The sequence below is a fragment of the Sphaerodactylus townsendi genome, linkage group LG06, assembly GCF_021028975.2.
Source record: "Sphaerodactylus townsendi isolate TG3544 linkage group LG06, MPM_Stown_v2.3, whole genome shotgun sequence".
Taxonomy (NCBI): Eukaryota; Metazoa; Chordata; class Lepidosauria; order Squamata; family Sphaerodactylidae; genus Sphaerodactylus; species Sphaerodactylus townsendi.
This window is the reverse complement of record NC_059430.1, coordinates 89,139,297-89,164,279: the sequence shown is the minus strand read 5'-3', so window position 1 is coordinate 89,164,279 and position 24,983 is coordinate 89,139,297. Positions and strand designations below refer to the sequence as shown.

The following is a 24,983-nucleotide window of genomic DNA, read 5'->3' as shown; positions in this document are numbered from 1 at the left end:
TTCCATATCTGAGACAGAGTGGGAGAGGTTCTAACACAGCTGTTTCTTCTCACTTTGCATAGCAGGGGATCAGGGTGGATTTGGACATTAGAACACCTATGGAGCAAACCAAGCAGTCTAATTCAGTATAAGAAAGCTTCATGTGTATCCTCAAAACACACTTTTACAACAAGCAAGAAGATGGGGAGTGGGGTTGTTACTGAAATGTTTCCTGCCACTGCCACTGCGGCAATATGAATCTTGTGCCATAAGCAACATCGTAACATAAATTACATTCTGCTAAAATTTCACAGGTTTCTTTAAGGGAGGCAGAAAGGAGAATTGAAGGTGAGATGAAAATAGAAGCAGGAGCATGAACATCACCAGGTTTTCCCAACTCTCAGGTGTATCATTTTCTGTGGCAAATTTGCTAACAGCTGCCAAACTCACGGTATGCAAATGCTTATTTTCATATTCAAATCACTTACATAAAATTACACAGTTGCTTCTCCATAAGTTCCCGAGACTTAGATGTTTACTTAGCATCGAAACAACTGATGGCTTCTGTTTGCTTTGGAACAGATTCATCTGGGCTTTCTCTGTATGCTCTGTCCAGGTACACAGAGGATCACTGAGCATCTCTAGATCCAGTGACTAAATGCACAACCCATCCTAGCCTGTATCTTCAATCATTCCCTACTGTCCCAGCTCCTTCTCTTAGTACCTTTAATGTCATGCATGATCTCTCCCTCCTTCCTTAACCTTCCTCACTGGTCATTTAATAAGCCACCAGCAAGCCACCTTCAGTTTTGAAAGGAGAACCCAGGTAACGCTTCTGTCAAAGACAAACTTACAGTGCAATCCTGTGGGCTTCTCCAGTCAAAGTCCACTGAAATCAATGGGCAGAGTTACTCCAGTGCAGGCCTGTACTATTATTTGTCTACCAGTTGCTCTTCCCTTCTGCACTAAGGCTGCTGAGTCGTAACTGGGAAAACTTTCTTTTCAGATAAGATTAGCTGGAGAAAGCTGAAGAAACAAAACTTGCAAGTCACTCACCTGCCAGTAGGTGCCAGAAGAACAAGTCCATATAGAGATAGAGCAGCAAGAGTAGGTCATATGGAGGTGACAAGTAGAACTGAGAAGGACGGAAGTTGCCCTTGTGTAGGCACACGGTATCATTCTTTTTTAGCTTGGTTGGTTAAGCAAACTTTTCTGCATGCTATGTAATGCTAAACACAATGAAAAGAGACCATTTTGCAGAAAAAGCATTCTTTTTATCATTCAAGTTCTGAACTTTTTAAATGAAACAAGGCAGCAAATAAGAAGAGAGGAAAGAATTATAAACTGGCTGTTCCAGATGAAGTCACATAGGCTGCCTATGGAGCCACAGAGCAGCCTCTCCCTATAATTATATCCTTCTTCCCAATCCCACACAGTGTCCACGCCCTTACAGGAAGTGGTAGTTAGAGCCCTGCTTCATGAAGCACTAGAGTGGGACTGGACAAGATGGCTCAGTCAGTAGTGATGCCATCTCTGGGTACAATAGCAGCATATGTTTTCAAACCACCAAAGCAGGCTTTTTAAAAAGCATTGTTATCAGGCTTTTGGGGCAGTTGTAATGTGGATTGTATGCATTATATCCTCAATTCCAATAAAATCCTTGCAAAATTCCTGGCACATTCTGCATTTGTTGTTGCACAAGTCAAGGATATCTGCAGATGAGGAATGGCCTGACCATCCGATCTCAGAAGCTTAGCTGAATTGGGAGACCGCCAAGGAAGTCTTTGCAGAGGAAGGCTATGGTAAACCACCTCTGCTTAATCACTTGCCTTGAAACCCTGCCCCCATCTCCCCCGGGTCACTATAAATTGCAGCAACTTGACATCACTTTACATATACACTCGAAGATATTTGGTTAGCAGCAGAACTGCATAGCTGCTGGTGTGGAAGATTTTTCAAACAGCCCACAGGTCTGATGTTATCCTTAGAAGAATGCCAGTGGAATGCATGCACATACAATTAGTTAGCTGCAGATAATGAGAGACATCACACCACTGACTGTAGTCCATATCATTATCTGCATTGGTATTGCCTAGAGAGACATTGCACACTTTTAGAAAGGGATCGTAATGAACAAACTGAAGACCATCATAGATTACAATGGACAAGATGTTTAATGGCAATTGCGATCTACAGTGTAGCCTGCTGATCAGTCTTTCGAACATGAAATGCCAGGGGCATAGAAGCTGATAATATCTAATAACAAAGGCCACTTTCAGACATGAAAAGCATTTCTCTACATTTTTCTGTGCATTTTTGCCTTCAAGACTCTACTGTGAAAAAGTGGCATAACATAAGTTTCAAATAAATAAATAAATTTATAAGAAACAGCCTTCCACACCCATTCTTTAAATAGCAGCAAAAAGGTTGATTCATTTAAAATGTGATGTGGGAGGCAAGTTTCACAGCAACCATGGACAACTAAAAAGATAAATCAGTGGGTTCTAGATCAAATCTAGCCTGAAGTTCTTCCTAGAAGATAAAATGACTAAGCTGAGGCTATCATACTTTGGTCACATCATGAGAAGACATGAGTCACTGGAAAAGGCAATAATGCTAGACAAAGTTGAAGGCAGCAGGAAGAGAGGAAGACCTAACTTGTGACAGATTGATTCAATAAAGGAAGCCATAGCCCTTAGACCTGAGTCAGGCTGTTACTGATAGGATGTTTTGGACTAATTCATGAGGCTGCCACTGACAGGTCTACCCATTGCTTCTTAATGGGAGGTAGACCAGCCCTCTGAGCAGCTGATAACTTTTATATCATGCTGTCATCACGACAAAGACACCTCCCTCAAAAGAAAAAGAAGAAAGGACGTCTGTGGAATCACTAGGAAAGCAAACTTTATTCATGTACTTTTTAAACGGAAATAGCAAGCGAATGAGCTGCTAGCAGAAGAAACCTTCCCCAAATGGCAGGTAGGATGGAGAAACTCTGCAGCAGCACAAAATGGTGGGCGCGAGGAGCAAAAAACAAAAGTAAGAGCTTTAAAATTACTGGGTGGAAAAATAATATGTTTCCTGTTCTCCTGTTCTCCGCACAGCAAGCAGGAAATGACTTGCCCTTGTCTTGGCAAAAATTAATTGCTAGGGTTTAACCATTTTTGAAAAACCCAGGTTGGGGGAAAAAATCTACCTGAAGACATCTTGGGGGAGAAACCTATGCAGAGTTCCTCTCCAAAATGCTTTTTATAACATCCTCAAGACATTATATTTGTGCTGTGCAGAAAGGACTTTTGTGTGCTGTCTCTTTAAGATGCCATTTTTTTGAGTTCTCTCCTTGCCTACAAAAGTTCTCTGCCCTGTTTTTCGAACATTTCATAGCATTTGATATTTAGCGGGGGGAGGGGCTTAATCTTTACAACATAAAACTACATAACTACATAAAACTCAGGGGACTGCAGCATGAGGCAGGGATGTAGGTATAGATTTTTATGGGGGGTTCGGGGATGGGGCCACACCCCCACCCACCCCTAGGGCATGACCACACCTCCCCAAGCCCCACCCCTGGCTAGTGCTTATAAAAGCAGCTCTCCGAGGTCGGGGATGGCAGACTCCCCTCCCCTCTGGGCAGAGGCATAGAGGGAAAATGGAGTCTGGTGCAAAATCTGAGTCCCCCCCTCCCCCAGGCAGTCACTGTGATGCTGGAATCCACCCCCAAACAGCATCACTTTCAATGGTGTTTAAACTAGAGAGCCCAAATTCTCCTTTTAAATCCACCTTAAAGGGAGAATCTGGGGTCCCTAGTTAAAAAACCTTGTAAGTGATGCTGTTTTGAGGTGGATTATCCCCCACCCTGAAACAGCATCACTTTCAATGTGGCGTAGTGGTTAACAGCAGGTGCATTCTAATCTGGAGTAACCGGGTTTGATTCCCTGCTCTGCCACTTAAGCTGTGGAGGTTTATCTGGGGAATTCAGATTAGCCTCTGCACTCCCACACATGCCAGCTGGGTGACCTTGGGCTAGTCACAGCTTTTCGGAGCTCTCTCAGCCCCACCCACCTCACAGTGTGTTTGTTGTGAGGGGGGAAGGGCAAGGAGATTGTAAGCCCCTTTGAGTCTCCTACAGGAGAGAAAGGGGGGGGATATAAATCCAAACTCTTCTTCTTCTTCTAAATTAAGGACCTCAGATTCTCCCTTTAAATTCATGCCGAAGGGGGTGGATTTAAAAGGAGAATCTGGGGAAATTTTGGGGGTGCTAGCCCAAACAATGCGCCCCCTGCAGGCCAAAACCCGAAAAAGGTCTAAACTGTTCTAAAAACCCACAATCGGAGGGGCGGAGCTTCGGACATGAATGGGGGGGTTCAAACCCGATAACCCCCCCTTACCTACATCCATGGCATGAGGCATAGAAGCATAGTACACTGATTTACCCATGACCTGGGGAAAAAACAGGGAAAAACAGAAATGGCAGCCAGGAATCATTTCAAGGGAATGAGTTCAAGCAAAAAGGTCAGATTGAAAATGTTTTACAAACGTTTTATGAGATTTGTGCAGAAAGGGCCATTGTAGAAAAATTTTACTACCCGCTGAAGTCATAACCGCTGAAGTTAAATGTTTGAGCCTCAACCTCAGTATTGAACAGCTATCTTCCACTGGGTTGCTTGAGAATATGCATATGTGAGAAGCCAATTGCCCTGTAATATAGTACAAAATAGCTGAATCAGACTGTTGAACAACGCCCATGAAAAGTTTAACAGATGAACAACCTGTTGACCAAATTCAGCTTTTTTCATGTTTAGTGAAGAGGATATGAGCTGAACCACTGTGAGTTTCAGCTTCCCTATTCGCAATGAGGCCCTTTTGGAACTGCCCACATGCAACTATCCTTCATCAAAAATGTGTATATTTCTAGGAGCTGGTATTACAAATGAAATGGACCCATAAACTATGGGTGTATATCAAAAGGCAAAAATCAGAAGATGAAACTGTTTGATCTCTCAGCATTTTTCTAGTTAAGGTACAGACAATAGCTGTAACAAATTGTCATGTACTTTATCCATCTCGGTGGAGATGCTGTTGAAAAACTGCTTTTAAACCCTTCTGAGAATCCTGCATGACCACACTGAAATAGCACATCCACCCACACCATACTCCAAGGCACAGGAGGATTGCTGCCAAACAATTTCATATCTTGCTCAAAAGATTTCTGCTCATTCATAAGAGTAGATGGGTCCTGTAACTTATGGGGACATTCACAGTGGGCATCTATACTAAGGTGACCAGATGGTCACCTTCATGATCCGGGACGAGGAGGCAGCAGCGCACGGGCTTCTGAGGCTCGCCGTTTGCCGCCCTGTGACAGAGCGGCAAACAGCAAGCCCCAAAAGGCCATGCGCTCCTGCGGCCAGGTGCACGGGAGGCTGCCGCATTGCCTTGTGCCCCCAAGGCAGTGCAGCAGCCTCCCGAAAATCGGGACAATTTGTAGAACCCGCAGGACGCGGGACAAATTGTCCAAAGGCGTGACGGTCCCACCAAAAGCGGGACGGCTGGTCAGCCTAATCTATACTGAAGAGCCACCAGCATCTTGGACCAAATTGACTCAATTGGTCCTGGTTTTGCCTATGTCAGGGGGATATTATCTAGGAGCCGAATGGCGTTTTTATTTTTTGGTGTTTTTTTCACGTTTCGGCCTGCAGGGGGCGCATTTTGAAACATATCAGCACCAAAATTTCAGGGTATCATCAGGAGACTGTCCTGATGATACCCCCCAAGTTTGGTGCAGTTTGGTTTAGGGGGGCCAAGGTTATGGACCCCCAAAAGGGGTGTCCCTATCCCCCATTCTTTTCAATGGGAACTAAGGAGATGAGGGCTACCCTTTTGAGGGTCCATATATCTGTGGCTCCCCTCGAACCAAACTGCACCAAACTCGAGGGAATATCAGGGGACAGTCTCCCCCGGATGATTGTAGCACATTCTGAAATAGCGCTAAGGTACCGTGACACATCTGTTGTCAGAATGTATCTTTGCAGGTTCCCCCAGTATTTGTGCACAGAGCATTCTTTGTTCTGCAGGTGGACTTAGTTGCATTTCGTGCTGTCAAGGCCAATAGGGAATTTCGGATAGAGGGCTGTGGAGTGCACATTTTCATGAACTCCACAAAAACTTTCATAGGGTAGTCTTTTCAGAGAGCCTTGGATGACATCAGGTGGCTTGGGGAACTTTACTACTCAGGGGGCAGTGGGAGATGGGCCCCTACCCTTTTTGGGTCCCATAGAATTCAAAACCCCTAAAGCAAAAAATTCCCTGCAAACCTAGATGTGGTGGCTCATCCAGAGACTCTCCTGAAGATAGCTCCCCCTTCTGGAAAGTTCTTTTGTGACCATACCTTCTCAGAAATGTGCATTCCTCACAGCTCCTCTATACTCAGAAATTCCCCCATTGACAGCAATAACAGTCCTAAGTCACTGCGCAGAACAAAGAATCTTGGGCAAATTTCTGGGGGTGCCTGCAGGGGATGCATTTTGAGATGTATCGGCACCAAATTATCAGGGTATCATCAGGTCGATCTGTCCTTGATAAGTTGCCCACCGAAGTTTGGTGCAGTTTGGTTCAGGTAGCATGGACCCTCCAAAGGTGCAGTAACTATCCCCATTGTTTCCAATGGGAGCTGATAGGGGATGGGGGCTACACCTTTGAGGACAGAGTCCATAACTTTGGCTCCCCTGGAACCAAACTGCACCAAACTTTGGGCGTATCATCAGGACAGTCTCCTGATGATACTCCCTGAAAGCTTCAGGTGTCACTAGCTTTAAAATAATGCTGGTTCATGCGTGTTTCACCGCTCACTCACTCCAGCAGGCTTCATGTGCAGGAGCCGTGAAACATGAAAACCGGAATTTTTGAAAGCTAGTTGGCACCAAATTTCAGGGTATCATCAGGAGACTGTCCTTGATGACACTCCCAAGCTTTCTGGTGCAGTTTGGTCTCAGTGGGGGCCAAGGTTATGGACCCTCAAAGGGGCCTCTATCCCCACATTGTTTCCAATGAGAGCTAAGGGAGATGGTGGCTACCATTTTGAGGGGTCCATAACTCTTTTGCCCCCCCCCTCTCAAACCAAACTGCACCAAGCTTGGGGTACCATCAGGACAGTCTCCTGATGATAGTTCCTGATATTTTGCTGCTGCTGATATGTCTAAAAATAGCTTCGCAATAGTGGCACCTCCCCAGGTAATTCTGCCTCAAGGTACCTTTTCTTTTTTCTGCAGTGACTTCATTGCATTGCTGTCAATGGGGAATTTCTGGTGGAGGAAGTTGTGGGCAGTACATTTACCATAAGGTACAGTCACAAACAGCTCAGGGTATCTTTCAGGAGAGTTTTGATGACACCATCCAGGCTTGAGGAACTTTGCTTCATGGGGGCAGTGGGAGATGGACCCTACACCATGTAACATTGATGGAAACCTCCTTTGAAGTCAACGGTCACCAAACCTGGATCAGAAACGATGTCATGAAGAGACTCTCCTGACATGACACCTCTTGAAAGTTTTGTGGGTTTTACCATGAGAATGTGCACTCCAATAGCCCCTCATTAAAGTTCACAGAAATTTCCCATTGGCTGCAATGGAGCCAGCCAGCCACTACAGAGCACAGAATCTGGGGAAATTTCTTTGGGTGACTGTGAGGGGTGCAGTTTTAGAGCTATTGTCACCAAAATTTCAGGGTGTCATACAAGTACTGTCCCTATGATACTCCCCAAGTTTGGTGAAGTTTGGTTCAGGGGGTCCAAAGTTATGGACCTTTAAAGTGTAGCCCCCATCTCCTGTTAGCTTCCATTGGAAACAATGGGGGATGGGGCACCCCTTTTAAGGATCAATAACTTTGGCCCCCCTGAACCAAACTGCACCAAACCTGGGGAGAATCATCAGGACAGTCACCAGATGATATCCTGAAAGTTTAGTGCTGCTAGCTTTAACATTGCACCCCCTGCAGGCCAAAACGTGTAAAAACACAAAAAATTCAAAAAAATAATAACACGGACCCGAATTTTTCGGATTTACCCGAATTTTCGGGCATATCCGAATTGGCTATGATTCGGATTCGGGCATACAAATCATTTTATGCCCCAAAATACCCAAATCCGAATTTTACCGAATTTTTTTTAGTATTGACCAACCCTAAGGTGATTGAGATGCATTCCTGGAATTGGGCAACTGCTTAAGCTAACAAATTTCTGCTGCTAGAAAGATATATGTAACCAGCCTGCTATATGTATCCACTGCCATCTGTGCATTCTTTCCTTGATCTTTACTTTATGGCTTCACACACATGTAGACAACTGGGCTTCCCCTGACACTCCTGTCCTATGGGAACTGTGTTACACCTGTTATCTTGTAGGGCAAGAAGCCAGGTGGCTTCTTTTGCTATCTGCCGCCGACCTTAGGTCGCCTTAGCTCCTAAGACCGTTTTTCACAAACTCTTGTGAAAATGGGGATGAGGTTCTCTATGGGGAATAAAGGGAACTGTGAATGCCAGCTTTGTCAGAACTGGCTTTACCAATGTGGTGCATCGATGCCTATTCACTACTGATCAATACTTCAGAGTCTGTTTATTGGCTTAAGGTTCCGAGACCTAAAAGCCTGCAGTCCTGTAGGAACTGCTGAACCCAATGGGAATTGCATGGGCCACTTAGTCCAGTTTACTCTTGGTCCATTTAATGTTCCAGTTCAGTTGTACTCTTTCCTACTCTTTCCCATTCCATCCCTTTATTGTTCAACATGTACCCATCCTTTCTGTCCTATGTTCCACACAGAATTATGGTTTTAAAAGTCTGTGCCATTTACTACAGCTTTTCATTTCTTTTCACCTGCATTCTCCCTCCCATATTTACATATTTTTTACCAAGTCGCAGCTGCATTATGGTAACCCCATAGGTTTCCAAGGCAAGAGATACTCAGAGGTAGTTTGCCATTGCTTGCCTCTGCATCATGCCTCTGATAATCCTTGGAGATTTTCCTTACAAATATTTGCCAGGGTTGAGGCTGAAACTGAGTGAGTGGCCCAAGGTCACCCAACAAGTTTCCATGTCAGAGTGAGAAGCTGAACCTGGGTTTCCCAGATCCTAGTCCAACACTTCAACTACTAAACCATGCTGATTTATTTACATTACTTCAGATAATATTTAAAAAATGCAGCAAAATCCCCACAAGTTCCATGCTAGAAACAGAATCCCCAGATAAGTCGGGGTACAGGATCTTGAGACTAATCTGTTTCCTAAAATTAATTTTCTAAAGTACTTTCTCAGCTTAAAATTGTTGCACTGAGCTGCTATGTGGCCCTTGGGGAAAATTGTAGCCATCAGTTCATGTTAAGTTATCCTGTGGGAAAACAGTGGATAGGCAATTTCAGTTCAGAAATGTCATGGAGGGATTTTAGCCATGTCTACACGCAGTACAAGTCCAGAGGCACCCTGGGAATTCAGTGCCTAGCAACAATTTCCTGAGCACATCTGGTTGACAGGAATGAGACAGACACATGGGAGACATGAAGTGTTTGTAATGTTTGAATCAGCTTAAATAAGTAATGTGCTCAAATGATGATGTATAATCTCATCTCGGCAGAAGACAGAACTGAGGAAAATCTGGCTGGCTAACCATAGCAAACTAGTGGCAGTTGAGGTATGTCTAGGCTGACTTACTGCAAGGCCAGAAGTCTGAGCCAAAGGTCCTTTGATTCAGGACCAGGCTTGCAACCTGAAACCTGTGAAAACTAGCTCAGCAACTTCAGCCCAAATGATTCAGTGGAAGTTATATGTATAGGCATCAAGTCCCCTCCGAGAAGTAAAGCAGTCTGAAATGGCTCAAGAAATCTACAGATGGAAAACACTGTTTTAAAACTCAAACATACAACTGTGGAGAACTGGTACGACATTAACTCCACTGGCCAGATTAATTTAGAGTTCTACAGGTAGAATGACAGATTTGGGGAAAGGGAGGGATTTACTTACTTGAACATCTATAGACCATTTTTTTCCAAAGGGACCCAAAGCAGCTTATAAAAAGAAAACAAAGTTCCACAATAACCTTCCCCCCCCCAAAAAAAAACACCCCTACACCAAGGTGTGGCGGAGTAACAAGAGGGTCAGCTAACTGGGCATGTTGGTTTACAAGATGCAAGAGCCTGGGGAGGGAACTCATTCCACCCCATGAATGCAACTGTATTGTCAGTTGACACCTTGGCTTCCATCTGTTAAGCACCCCCACAAACAATAAAAACAGTGCATGTAGTTTTAAGAAATAAGTGCCCTTCATGGCCATTGCTATACCTTTTTCAACATAAAGATGACAGAAGAATTGAGCATTCATCTGCATTTCCTGGAACATATTTGTTCTAGAACGCTCTTTGGTGCCTACCTAGTTCTGTCCAAGGCACTGGAACCCAAATGGAACATTTTAGAACAAAGATGGCTAAATGAGAGAAAGAGGATGAGATATAATAAAGCTTGCCCTCCTTCTGACCTTTGTCCCATCTCGAGATACGAGTGTTAGGCATAGGAAGTGTTAGGCATAGGAAGTTACACCTTTCTTCAACACTGGTGTTGTATAACACCAGGTCCTTAAATAATAAGACCATTTCGCTGCAGGACTACCTAGTAGCGCAAAATGCGGACCTGGCATGCATGACTGAGAGCTGGGTTAGAGAGAGTGAAAAGGTCGTTCTGAAGGAGCTCATGCCACCAGGTTTCTCAGTTATCCCTGGGGCTCATTGCAGGGGGTGTCAATGCTTACTCAGGGTACAGCCTTGAGGTGGCTGGCCTCATTTTTCCAGGGACAGCAGGTATCACTCGGGGAGGGGACATCTCAGCAGCACCTGATTAATTGTGGAGAGCCACAGGGGGTTCTTCTTTCGCTGATGTTGTTAAACATCTATATGCAACCCCTGGTACAACTGGTTCAGGGCTTTTGGATAGGTTGTCACTAATATGCTGATGACATTCAGCTTGTGCTGCTAATGGAAGGCCAGTCAGCCACCATCCCACATGCTCTGACTCAGTGTCTGGAGACCATAGCCGGATGGTTGAAGAAGAATAGGCTGGAGATGGTTGAAGAAGAATAGACTCCACCAATGGCTTTCAATGACCTTGATTTAAGGGAGTGGCTTTACAAACTGAACCCTCTGTCAAAAGCCTGGGTATGATCCTGGAATCCTCCTTATCAGAAGGTCCAGGTCACACACACGGCAAGCATGCCGTTTTTCCATCTTTTCCAAATGAGGCAGTTGGTGCCCCATCTCTCCCATACTGATCTAGCTACAATAATCCATGCGACAGTCACCTCCAGGTTACACTATTGTAACTCGCTGTACACAGACCTGCCCTTGAGACTGACCCAGAAGCTAAAGCTGGTCCAACATGCAGCTACCAGGCTCCTCACTGGTGTTACAGTGTGGCAACATATTACTCCCATCTTACGTTGACTGTACTAGTTACCAATCAATGTTCAAGGTGTTAGTTTTGACTTTTAAGGTCTTGAGCAGTCTGGAACCCTCATATCTTCAGGACAGCATTTCCCCATATTGCCTACAGAGGATGCTTCGGTCCTTGGATGGAAATTTGCTGATGATCCCTGGGCCCAAGGCAGAGGTGGGATCCAGCAGATTCTCACAGGTTCCTGAGAGTAGGTTACTAATTATTTGTGTGTGCTGAGAGGGGGTTACTAATTGGTGATTTCTTTCCGGGGCATACGGATTTCGCCATTAGTTACGTCGGTCTTCCCCACCTCTCAGCAGTAGCTTCTTCCCGCGAGAACTCTGAAGTAGCGTCCGCTACCAGGAGGTGCACCGGGCGCGGCAAGGTGGGCAGCCTGCCCCGCGTCCGCATCTTCAAGCTTTCCCTCGGGCCCAAGGATTCCGGGCGCAGAGCGGCTGGCGCACCTTGCCACAGCCTCGATTCTCCAGGAATGCCCGGCCACGCCCTCGTCATGCCCCGCCCAGCCCCATTGGCGCTACGCCACAGTTTGAATCCCACAACCGTGGGAACCTGTTACTAAAATTTTTGGATCCCACCACTGGACCAAGGTCATCAAAATGGCCTTAACCATGGCCAGAGCTTTCTCGACCCTGACCCCAGCCTGGTGGAACTTTTTGTCAGCTGACACCAGGGTCCTGCAGGATCTTAACCAATTCCACAGGGCTTGTAAGACACGAGATGTTTCACCTGGCCTTCGGTTGAGGCCATCATTGTGGTAACATCATCCTGCAGGCCTCCCTACCACTGACCATCTATCACCAATAGTATTATGGCCATTGAGTTACCAACAAGCGCGTGCAGTTTACATCTAAATGGTGCACCCCCTTCCTGTTTACATCTCACTCTTCCATGGGAGTTTTAAAGGTTGAATGTATATGATGTATCATCATCTGTGAAGATATTTTAGATAGTAAATTTAGTTTATTTTAAGTATGATGTTTTTGTATTATTTTATTTGTTGTTAGCCACCACAAGTCTGGCTGCAGCCAGGGATGGCGGGTACAAATATAATAAAATAAAAATAAGTTCAATGTACTGACACAGAACACTTAGAGCTAAACCTGCATTGTTAACCTGCATTCTGTTGGATTGAGTTCAGCTATGGCTTCAATTACTGCACTAATCACTGACTGCTGCAGAATGAAAAAGCTCACTAAACTTTGGAAGTACAGAGCTCATTTAAAGTCAGAGAAAGAGAGAGAGCACGCACTGCACACAAACATTTGGGCGGTTTCTTGACATCATAACAAATCACTATTACAGGGACAATTAGTCTGGAGGTTACTGAATCAAAGTTCAGGTTCCCGTTTTAGTTTCCAAATTACCAAGTGCCAAACATTAACAAGAAAACTATTGGAGAGAGATGTGCCTGTTCTAGGTCTCCAAGCGGGTGAAGAGCAACTCAGTCTGGTCAAGAAAAACACAGTGGGGTTGAAAGGTAAGAACAGACTGCCTAGAGAAGAAGATTTAGCCTCAGGATGCTAATTGTTTTTTTTTTAAGGTGTACAAGTAAAATCCCTTTTGAGGCTAAATGCTGAGTCCCATGCAGTGTATATGGCCTGGTAGATTGCCTTGAGCTATTAAATGAGCCTAGTTAGTTAATCTTTCCAAACGTCCCTAATCCACAAACCTTTTTTTTAGACTGCTTGCCCAAAGATCTCTAACCATGAGGCAAGTTGAAAAGCAAGAAGGTGGAAAAAAACAAATCCTCTTTTCTTTTATTTAAAAGTTGCTCCCTGTGCAAGCACCTGGTCATTACTGACTTATGGAGTGACGTCACATCACAATGTTTACTAGGAAGGTTTGCCCTTGCCTTCTCCAGTCATCTACACTTTATCCCCAGCAAGCTAGGTACTCATTTTACTGCCCTCAGAAGTACAGAAGACTGAGTTAACCTTGAGCTGGCTGCCTTAAAACAACTTCCCTCAGGACTGAACTCAGGTTGTGAGCAGAGCTTTGACTGCAGTTTTGCAGCTTACCACTCTGTGTCATAGACCTCCTCTTCTTTTAACCACTACAGAAAACTGATTTAAAAGTAATTCCCAAGGGAAAATTCTGTTGCAGCTGATCAAAGTAACTCTTATTGGCTTCCATGCCATTTGGTATACAAAGCTTATTTCACCTCCATTATTGTGGGCTTATTCACACTGTAGACAAATTATTTGCTGAGAAACAAATGATACCAGGCCTAGCTCTCTGAGATGGGCATTCAAATAATGCACAGAGACCCTGAATAGGGTTTCCAGCTCTGGGTTAGAAAATTGCATGAGATTCTGGGGGAGGAACCTAGGGACCCCCAGCAAGATGCAATCTTCTAAAGCAGCCATTTTCTCCAGCGGAACTGACCTCTATAACCCAGAATTTTAATTCTACAAGATCTCCAGTTACCACCTAGAGATTGGCAACTAAAACCCTGAACTGTATGATCAATACAATCATATTTATATTTTAACATGTACACATAAAATGTTACAAACACACTTAAAGTGTAAAGTTATAAAGCAACCTTCAAGTGCCAATATAGGGAAGAAAACCCTTTTTAAAACAAAACACACAATCTCTCTCTGTCTCTCAGTTGCCCCCTTCCCCCCCTCCTCAATAGACTTCTGAAGACACAAGGCAGAAACAGCAGAACTAGAGCTTACCTCTGTCTGGAATCTCCTGATTCATGACCTACTAAGGAAAGTCAGCAACATTTTATTTTTTTCCATCAGTGGGCCAGCTGTGGCCCAGTTGTATGCCAAAGTAGCTACAGACTCCATCAGCACCAACCAAAACTGGGGTGGCCACTCTGCTTATGTATTAAGTCCAATTACATTAAGAGGACACAAGTCCAGCCTCCACAATTTTCAACCAGCAAAGGTGTAATTTCTCAAGGGATAACAACAAGACAAGATGAAACCACGAGGTGAGGCACAGATCCTATCAGCAAGCTCAGAAACTGTTTTGAACATAGTTAGGAAGTTGAAAGTTGAAGCTCAGAGCTTCAGCACTGATCAAAGCCATTGAGAAAGGGCTGTGCAGTGGCTGTGGAATGAGAGATCTGTAAACAATCTCGCAATAGTGAGTATATGTACACAAAGTATTCAATCCTTAACTCTGCATCATCTCCTGAAGTATTTGCTGTTAGTCAAGCTCTGTTGCCAACCTCCATGTGGGACTAGGTAATGTCCCAAAATTACAACTGATCTTCAGGCTGCACATATCAATTCTCCTGGAGGAAACAGCTGCTGTTGAGGATAGACTGCAGCATAATACACTTGCTGGAGTCCTTCCATTCCTCAAAGCGCACTCTCTATCCCCAGGTATCTAGGAATTTCTCAGTCCAGGGTTGGCAATTCTATTTGGGGCAGGGGGGTCCAACACATGGCCAGCTTATTGATTTTGGTGCATTAAGTAAACTGATTTAGACTATGCCCCCTTCCCATTCAATGCGGATGGGGCAACAAAAAATTGGAAATGCTCTCTTATTTGGCTGTCATTCAAAATGAATGTTAAAATTAAAATAGATGGGTTATTTTGTTATTCCTGGAGACCTCTTTCCCCCTAATTTAGTGCCCATTTGAGCCTGGCACCCTATCTGACCAGGCCTGCCTTATTCCTACTCCAAAACACTTCCACTTGAGCAGGAAAAAAGTGCAGAAGGCAATGTAAATTGTTCTCCTTTAGCTTCAGAATGATGAGAGGACAGGAAGGTCTATACCTCACTCCCCCCTCCACCATCAAGGAACTAAAATCTTCAGGGAAACACTGAGAATATTTATAGCTCCATGAAGCTGGCTTGGGACAATAAAACTGCCAAAGCCAGGAGACCATAATTGCAGATTTCCCCCAGTTTCATAGCCAGTTTTGCCTTGCCCCACCTCAAGTTTTACTTAATGAGATTGACTAAAACCTCAGCAATCCTGCTTATCTTATTTTTAGCCTGCCGTTTCTCCAAGAAGCTCAGAGTCAGATACACTGTTCTCGCTTCCCTCTCACTCTCACAACAGGAACTTGGAAGGCCCAGGATCAAATCCTGTCAGGTAGGTTAGGCTGGGCCTAACCGACTCCTTTACCTTCATCACCTTTATCTTCACCGTCTTGCACAGCAAAAGGACCAGTCTGTCAGTTCCAGATACTTTCCAGAAGGGCAGCAACTGTGCAGCTCCTTCTTCTTTACAAGGTTCCCTCTCAATGAGGAGGAAAAAAGAGGCTGCCCCTCCAACCCACAAAAAAATAGAAGATTTGAACTTGGGCCTTCCAAATTCCTGCTGAAAGCTAACCACTACACCACACTGTCTCTTCTATCTGTAACCAAAGATGGATAGGCATTCCTTACCATCTTAACTTTCAATGTTTTCCTCATTTCTAAAGTTTTCTCCATTTAAATTTTTCCCCAGATTTGGAGAATGCAAACAACTTGGTCTTGATGTAGAATCAGAGCTGGGACATACATGGAAGGCAAAGAAGAGCAGAACATAAAGTTCTCCAAATTTTCAACAGACCAGAGCCTTGCATGTTCCCATGTTGTTCTCCCACCAAAGAAAAGCAAGTTTGATCGAGATTTTGTGGGTGGTATTTATATCAGCATGTGCATTTAAAATATGTTGCAATGTCAGAAATGTTTTGTTGTGATGTTCTAATGTTTGCCCCCTTGGGTAAAAATTGGGTAGAAAGGCAGCTTAGGCAGTTTTAAAATAAATAAATAATATCAGCAGCCAGTCTAGCAATGTCTATTCCATAGTGAGCCAAAATGGACAAAGGTTTGTTATGTTTCAAGGAGGGGGATGGAGGAAAGAGAAGGTTGCCTCTTTCACTGTTGGCCTTTGCCCATTGAATTTCAAGGTTGTGAAAGAGGCTATATATCCCATGGCTGGATACACAACTCCTTGCTCCATAAACTCCCCTCTCCAACCAAAATGCACACAGGGAGAGATTATTGCAGGCATCTACAATAATATAATAGCAGGGGTGTCATGAACCTTGGGGGAGCTACTGTAATATTCAATCACTTCTTAAATGAATATAAGATGCTCTGTTTGTTCCTCACCTGCCATGACCTTGATACACAAAATATACCAAGTAGAAACTACAGGCCCTTCTCCCAAGGAAGATATTGGAGAAGATTTTAAAGGGATCATTTTGCAAGCACCTGAAGTACAACTTGATGATCCAGGGAAACCAGAATGGATTGATCGCTAACAGGTCCTGCCTTACTGGATCATGGACACTGTCAACATTGTTTACCTTGATTTCAATAAGGCTTTTGACAGAGTCATCCATAATATTCTGATGGATAAGTTGGTGCGCTGCAGGCTAGACTTTAGGATAGTTAGGTAGATAGGGATCTGGATGGAGAACTGCACCGGAAGAGCAGTTGTCAAAGGCATTTCACCTGATTGGAGGGAGGTGTCCAGTGGGCTGCCACATAACTTGGTTCAGTACTTTTCAATTTTTTTAATAAATGATCTGGATAAGGTGGTGGAGGGACTACTCATTAAAGTTGCACCTGATACCTAATTGGGAGTTGTAGCAAAAACACCAGTAGGTATAGAATTTAATGAGATCTGAACACACTGGAAAAGTGGGCAGATGTGAACAAGATATGATTTAACAAGGGTAAGTTCAGAGTTCTACAAAAATGTAACAAAAATGAGAAGCACATGTACTGGATGGGGATGCACTTCTGAATAGCATTGGGTGTGAAGAAGATCAAGCGGTACTGGTAGACTGTAAGCTGAATATGAACTGTCAGTGTGATGCAGCAGCAAAAAAAGCTAATATAGTCTTGGGGTGCATCAGTAGAGGAATAACATCCAAATCGCAACATCTCTCACTTAAAAAAGGATGTGGACAGCATGGAGCAGGTGCAGAAGACAGCAAATGCTTTAGGCCCGTGGTGGCGAACCTTTGGCATCAGGGGCTGATGGGAATTGTAGTCCATAACATCTGGAGTGCCAAAGGTTCGCCACCACTGCTTTAGGCTGATCCTGCATTGAGCAGGGGGTTGGCATCAATGGCTTGTATGGCTGTTCCAATTCTGTATGTGAAAGCACATATTCAGAGTCACTCAAATGGGTTGTTGGCATGCAGTTTAGGGGGATTCACTGGAGTGGTTCTTGCAGATAATTGTTTGCAACATGATCCACTTCCAGACAATATTCCCTAGTCAATCCAAAGTGTTCTTGGCCTTATTAAAATAAATGTCCAGAAGAATGAGATGTGTGATAAATCCGAAGTGGGAAAACATCACACACACCCCACATCATTCAACCCTGCATTGCAACATAAAGCTGAGATCTGAATGGTGTTCTCTGATACAAGTTGCACTCTGAACAGCATTGCCAGATCACCCCTCTCTGAATGCCTTTAGCATATATATAAAACAAATAGATTTTTAGAAGAATAGTTTCATCATTTTAAAATGGGGAAAAATAGGGAAAAGGTGATAAAAGGATATTTAAGAGTAGCATCCCTTTTCATTAGTTCTCTCCTGTATTGGGTGAGGGGATGAGAGACAACTAAGGCTTTCTTTCTTTAAAAAGTGTATCACCTACAGAATTGCAGAGGCAACTTTTTCAGACCTAGAGAGGATACAAAATCCAAAAACACCAAATAAAGCCTTAATTAAGACCAATCAGAAGTTCCCAATCTGCATTTTTTAAAAAAAACCTTCGACTATGATATGAGACCTTTTAAAGTATCCTTTGAACAATGCCTGGCAGGTTTACCTCAACATCTCACTGAGGCTCATTTTGCCCAAAACACAAGCCTCAGCATCAGGTCTGGAGAACTTAAAAGCTTGCACATCATATTGTGATCTATTATGCTGGTCTTCATAAAAAGGAATTCCCTGGGCTTTATCTTAAAGCTGACATGGCTCTTGAAACCCTGTTCTCCTATTGAACTCAGTCAACACTGCTCCATGGAGTTGGACTGCAAAATATACAAAACTTCATGTGTTTTTAACTCCAGTTTTCAAGAAGAAAGGGCTCTTAAAGCAGCTTCTGTCAAATACCAAGTAGTACAATATTAATGAGATTTGGGCCAGGATGCCTGCGGCTTCTCATTGGTAGATAGCTGGGAACTCTCTGCTAGAACTGGCTGTAGGGACCACCCAACTCAACACCTTCAAAACTGTGGTCACTAACATATATAAACTGGGCCAAATTCCCTTTTGGTCCAACCAAATCAATGTCCAATCAAGAATCAAGACATACCAAGAAAACCCACAACATCTATACAGAAAGGTCAGTTAAGAACTGATACCGGAGTGACTGAAGGGAAGTCTTCTCTCCTGCCCATTTAAGGAAGGTGTCATGAAACAGCACTTTCACCAAGAGGAGAGAATGAGGATCAATCCAGGCTTCCTAAAGTAGGGTACATTCTCTCTGAATTTGCCACATATCCATAAGAGAAGTGGCAAGAGAAAATCAGCTTCCACCCAAGTCTGAAAACAGGCATTAAGTTAGGTTCCTAGATTTGACATTAATTACTTTTAAGTAGCACCACCTTCTTTATAGTAAATCTGAAAACTGCCCTCATACATCATGTAGAGACTTCACCTAACTATTTTTGGCTGAGCCTGGCCATTTCAGCTTTTAGAGTGAAGTGCCAAAAAGTTGAGATTCCTGAGAGAGAGCAGATTGACAATATCCGGGTAGCATTTAAAAGATGTATGGCAACAAAAGCTTTAAATTATACAGGAATTTAATATGCTTATTTAGCAGAAAATCTGAGAGCTACAGTCTTGGCAAAGAAAAAAAAGAATGAAAGTCTAACGAGGTTTCTAAACTGATCCTTGCTTGAGAGTTGTTACACATCTCTTTTAAATGGGATACTGGGCCCCCTCCCTCCCCTTCCTTACATGTCACGGTCACCCCTCACTCACTCCCCTTCCCTTGCATGCCATCCCTCCCCTTCCTCTGCTAGGGTAGGTGGGCCAGATGCCAGCCCCTTTCCCCTCCCTTGCATGCCACCCCTCACTCCCTCACTCCCCCCCTTCCCTCCCTCCCTCCCCTTCCCAAGCCACCTGTAAACTTAAATTGTTTTCTTCAAAATTGAGACTATAATCGTAGGATTTCTCAGTCACCCCACCTCTATCATCTGCCTAACTATGTCCAAGTTTGAAGAGCTCATTTTACCTTATATAAACATTGTGCTTATTTCCCAATACTTGTCCTGTGGTTTTAACTAGAGTCCGATTCAGGTGAAGCTTTTCCTCCCATTTGCACTCCATGCCAGGAGAAGTGTCAACTACTTAAACAGCATTTGTTGGGTCGATGTTCCAATTATAACCTGTTCTACTTACAGCATAATGGTGGCATGCACAGAGTCAACACAGAAAGGATAGTGAGTCTGGGCCATTGGAGCCGAGAAAAAAGATGACAAAGGGCAGGGCGAACATGATGGAGGTTTATAAAATTATGTAAGGGTAGAGAAAGAAGCTTTTCTTTTCTCTGCTGTAATACTAGAATTCAGACTATCCTATGAAGTAAGCAGGAAATAGGTTTAAAAGACCAAAACCAATGTGTAAAGCAATAAAATTTTATTAGGACCAACCCAGTGACAGAATAGTGTGCAAGCTTTGTGCTCCACAGAACTTGTTAGGCCAAACAAAAAGGAAAATATCTATTAACTTACTTCATGATTCTATTGTGGAATTCACCACCAGTGGAAGAAATGATGGCCACTAGACAGATTCACAGAGGACAAGCCTGTCAATCTGATTGAAGGAGTCCTCCATACAGAAGCAATAAACCTCTGAACACCAGTTCTAATATTCAACCTTAGGCAAAAGCCTTGGCTTCTATGGCCTGTTCATTGGTCCTCCAGGACATCTGGCTGGACTAGATGAACCAGCATCCACTGCAGGACACAGAATGCTGGACTAGATAGACCAGCAAAGTCCTGACCAGTAACACTCTTCTTATTCTCCGTGTTGAAAATACTGTATTCAACAGTGTTGAAAATACTGGGGCAACTCAGTACTACCCAGAGTTTTATTGCCTTACATAGGATCCTGCAACAAGAAGCCAACTAAAGTTATACTTGCATAACAGAGATTTAATTATAAATTAATATCTTATCTCAGAAGGGTGAACTGTGATGTAACTTGCATACAAAAAGAATTACATGCCTGACACAGCAACTTATGATAATAGTTATGTGGGAGTGTACCACATTTGACACACTGTGCAAAATTTAGTGGCCAGGAGACCGTCAAGATGTCAGACATGCAGCATGTGCATTTGGGGACCTAAATCAAATTCATATCCAAGAAGTTCACTGTAAAAGGTGTGTCAGCTGCTTCATTTGACATGTACTAAGAATCTACCAAGATAGAGTTAACATGTCAAGAGCTCATAATATTCAACTGAGCACTCCACTTAACTTCTCTGGTGTTGCAATAGGCCATTTACAACCTTGATTACAGTGCAACAAACAAACAGCCAGCCCTAAAGTTTCAGATAGCATCAGAGGAATGAAAACTTGGCCTCCTGCCAAGTATTGGAAGCCCAAAATGTGAGGACAACATACCTGATTATAGGCTAAGAGGGAAATTACAGATAATTGTATTTCCCTTGCATTTTGTTTCTTCATAGTCTCAAAACTTTACTTGGTGCAGTGGTCTATTTCTTCTTAATTATGTTTCACTAAGAATTTCTAAAATTGTGCACATTTCATTTCCAAAGCAGTCAATTCCATAACATCTTGCATTGCTAACACGTATATAGATACTGACTAGATAGTGCAATGCCCCCCTCCAAAGTAGATGTTGTTATCACTGCCTCAAGATTATTTTGGAACGATTTTTCACCAGTGTTCAGGAATGTCTATGCATATTGGTAAAACTCCACAATAAAAGAAGGTTGTCTTATATAAATCCATACAAAGATTGACAAAATGTTTGGAAGGGGAAAATAATATTCAGTGGTGATATACAAAGAAGTAAAAGAAGGAAATATGCTTCAGGTGCACACTAATCTGCACATTAATTCATTCTGGAGTTAAATTGGAACGTGAGAGAAATAGAGCCTGCCTCTGAAATCAAGGAATAGAAATGGGGGGGGGGGGGAATCCATGGTTCAGTTAAGATATGCCATCCTCCAAGAGATGCCACCCCTCAGACTTACAGTCATCTCCAGATCACACAGATCCATTCCTGTAGAGAAAATGGATGCTTTGGAGAGTGGACACTGTGCCATTGTTCCTCACTGAGATCCCTGCACTCCCCAGGCTCCATTTCCAAGCCTCCATATGTTTTCCAACCTGGTGCTGGCAATCCCACCCTCCAACCCCGCACTGGTGGCCAGAGGGGGTTGGCCAACTCTGCTTCAATGCATCACATTTTGTCAGAAGCAAAGACTGGAAACTCATTTGGCGTTTCACTGAGGGCATGTCAGGGGTGGCATCTAGTTGATTGCAGTGCATTCCTAACTCCAGGTAAGTTCTACATGAAATATGGACGGCGATTGTATCTGGGTTATTGAGATGTATTGCTGTCAATGTAACGGTTACAAGATATATGTACTCAGCCTGCTGTACATTACCACTACTGTAATTTGTAGATAACTAGGCTTATTCCTGACACTTTGTTCTTCCATGGGAAATGGGATGTTTCCGCTGCTCTGTGAGGGTAGGAGTCCAGGTGACTTTACCTCTATTTGTCGCTGACCTTAGGGTGTCTCAGCTCCAGAGTAACTCTTTCTCACTTTCTTTGAAAGAACAGGAGGGGGTTGTCTCCTAAAGTATAACTGAAGTACTGGGAGCTTTTTAGGTTGAATAGGTTAGGATTGAGGAGGAGGCATGGGAGACTTATGCAGAATGATGAACTCTGTAGAGATTTGTTCTCTGCATAGAATTGTATGATACAAGGCTACAAAATGAAATGTATTTGTAAAAAATTCAAAACAGAAGAAAAGGATCTCTTCATACAATTTGCATATGATTTTACTAATGTGAGGTAATTATAGCGCTCTTTGGAACCTGTGTATAAAAAAAGTGAAGGTTTCGTATACCAAAGGGTTTATAACCATGATAACTATTATCTGTTGTTATTAAGTAAACGGAGCTTTCATATACAGATGTGATATCTCTGTCTCTCAGTATCAAATACTGGAATCACAGTACAAGGGTGAAGTCTGGGAATCATGTCTAGTTGGGCTTTCACATGCAGAAAAGGGGGAGGGGATCTGCCAGCTGCATCCCCATGTGATTGTTGCATGCCTAGTACAGAGATTAAAAAGAGCATATTTAGTACTACTAACCTGAGATATATTTGTGATGACTTTCCTGGATTTCAAAATGCTTTTCCTCTGTTCATTCTGCCTATTAAAATAACTGTTTAGCCTTATATGTCCTTGTATAGCAATTTTGAACATCTTATACAAGTATGTTGTGAGCCGCCTTGAGCCCTTTGGGGCTGAGGCGGCCTATAAATCCAATCAATCAATCAATCAATCAATCAATCAATCAATTATATGAACTTCAGGTCCTAATTCATATGCACATATTGCCTCGAAACACATTAGAACCAGCTGACATAGCTGCCAGTTGGCAAAGATACACTAATTGAGTTGTATATTAACAAACCCTTAGTTGCAAATCGGACAATTGTGATTCATTTCACTAACGTATTTATTTTATTAGTAGTCTTCTCACCCCATCCCAAGCCCCAGGTTGCTTCATACGTAATCAAGGGGGGGAAGCCAAGAAAACATCTGCTGAGAGTGAAATCATTAAGATCTTGCGCAAAGTTTTTAAAACAATGGCACATGTAAGATCTTAAGAAGAAAGAGTTCCATAGTTATGACACAGGTATTCAATAAATTCCTTATAAACATTTGCAACGAATATTGTGGATAAATAGTATCTTAAAGGTGAGTATTTTAAAGGTGGATAAATAGTATTTTAAAAAATAGTATTATAAAGGTTATTTAAAGATAAATAGTATTTTAAAGCTGCCGCCTGAGCTGTGGAGACTTATCTGGGAAATAGTATTTTTAACCAGGGTTGCCAGCCACTCAGGTGTTTGTGTGTGTGTGTGGGGGGGGGGGGATCTTCCACGTTATCTCCTTTTTCCTATTACCTTTTGGCTATCTAAAAATAGCAGAAATGTTCAGGAGGTCATTTCATAAAGGTAACAGGCTACATAATAGTTTATTTTAGTTATTATTTATGTTATTTGTTCATTTATTTATTATCTGTTTAATTTATATCCCATATCTCTCCCCAATGAGGACTGAAAGCATCTTTCATTTTTCTTCTCTCCTCCATTTTGTTCTCACAACAATCCTGTGAGGTAGGTTAGGCAGAGAGAGATTGACTGGCCCAAGGTCACCCAGGATGTTACTATGACAGAGCAAGGATTTGACCCTTGGTCGGACACTCTAAACTCTACAGAACACTGGCTCTTACTTATATAAATCAGGAAAGCACTTTTATAGAAGGAGAGATTTTGGATCACTATGTACAGGATGTATAATCTGTTATGCATATTATTTTATTCCCCTTACTTTCTTTTTACATCTATATAATACCACTTTCACCATTGTTTCATGTAACACTGAGCCTCAGTGGACTATAAATTAATAATGTCTAATATTTGTGCTTTGTTCAAAACTGCTGTAATCCTAGTCCTATTATTTTGCTTATTAGATGTCTTGCTGCATTGAGTGCATTGGTTTGCACTGTGTGACCCACCCTGAGTTTCAGTGAGAAAGGTGGACTACAAATACCAAAAAAAACTAGGTTGGCTGGATCACAAAGAAAAAACCCCCTCCTTAACACATTTCAGTCCTCAGAATTGAGTTCCCAGCAAGAAACAGCAAAGTGCATTTAATCCAGACTCCTTATGGCAAACCCTGAAACAACATGAAGATAGTAATGTATAGTTAGGCCAAACACTTTCAGAAGCAAGTTTGAAATAAGTATCAAAACCTTAAGACATGGACTGGCAATAATTTGACTGCATGGATGTGCCGATTAGTATATCAAGCATCATATGGCAATAATGCTATTCCAAATAGTCATATATATAGCATAATGTGTTATCGTTCAAAAAGGGAGAGAAGATAAAGCAGGGCTCTATAGCTATCCATCCATGTATGTTCCTGGGGTCAAATGCCAAGAAGAGAAGAAGAGTTTGGATTTATATCCTGCCTTTCTGTCCTGAAAGGAGTCTCAAAACGGGTTACAAACTCCTTTGCTTCCACTCCTCACAATAGACACCTTGTAAGGTAGGTGGGGCTGAGAGAGTTCTGGAGCAGCAGTGGCATAGTGTTTAAGAGCAGGTGCATTCTAATCTGGAAAAACTGGGTTTGATTCCCCACTCTGCCGCCTGAGCTGTGGAGGCTTATCTGGGAAATTCAGATTAGCCTGTGCACTCCCACACACGCCAGCAGGGTGACCTTGGGCTAGTCACAGCTTTGCGGAGTCCTCTCAGCCCACCCACCTCACAGGGTGTTTGTTGTGAGGGGGGGAGGGAAAGGAG

The 24,983-nt window shown here is 43.0% G+C and overlaps 1 protein-coding gene across 3 annotated transcripts in view; it reads right to left on the bottom strand.

The window, feature by feature from the left end:
* CD36 (CD36 molecule) overlaps positions 1–24,983 on the bottom strand; it is a 98,616-nt gene that overhangs the window by 65,558 nt on the left and 8,075 nt on the right. The window contains exon 1 of one of the 3 annotated variants that reach the window (XM_048502358.1): positions 15,828–16,033. The exons of 1 other annotated variant lie outside the window; for it this stretch is intronic. The gene's annotated coding sequence lies outside the window, so the exon portion shown is untranslated. Of the gene's footprint in view, positions 1–14,151; positions 14,275–15,827; positions 16,034–24,983 lie in introns of those variants that run through there. One more of the 3 variants, XM_048502359.1, reaches the window with a different exon arrangement.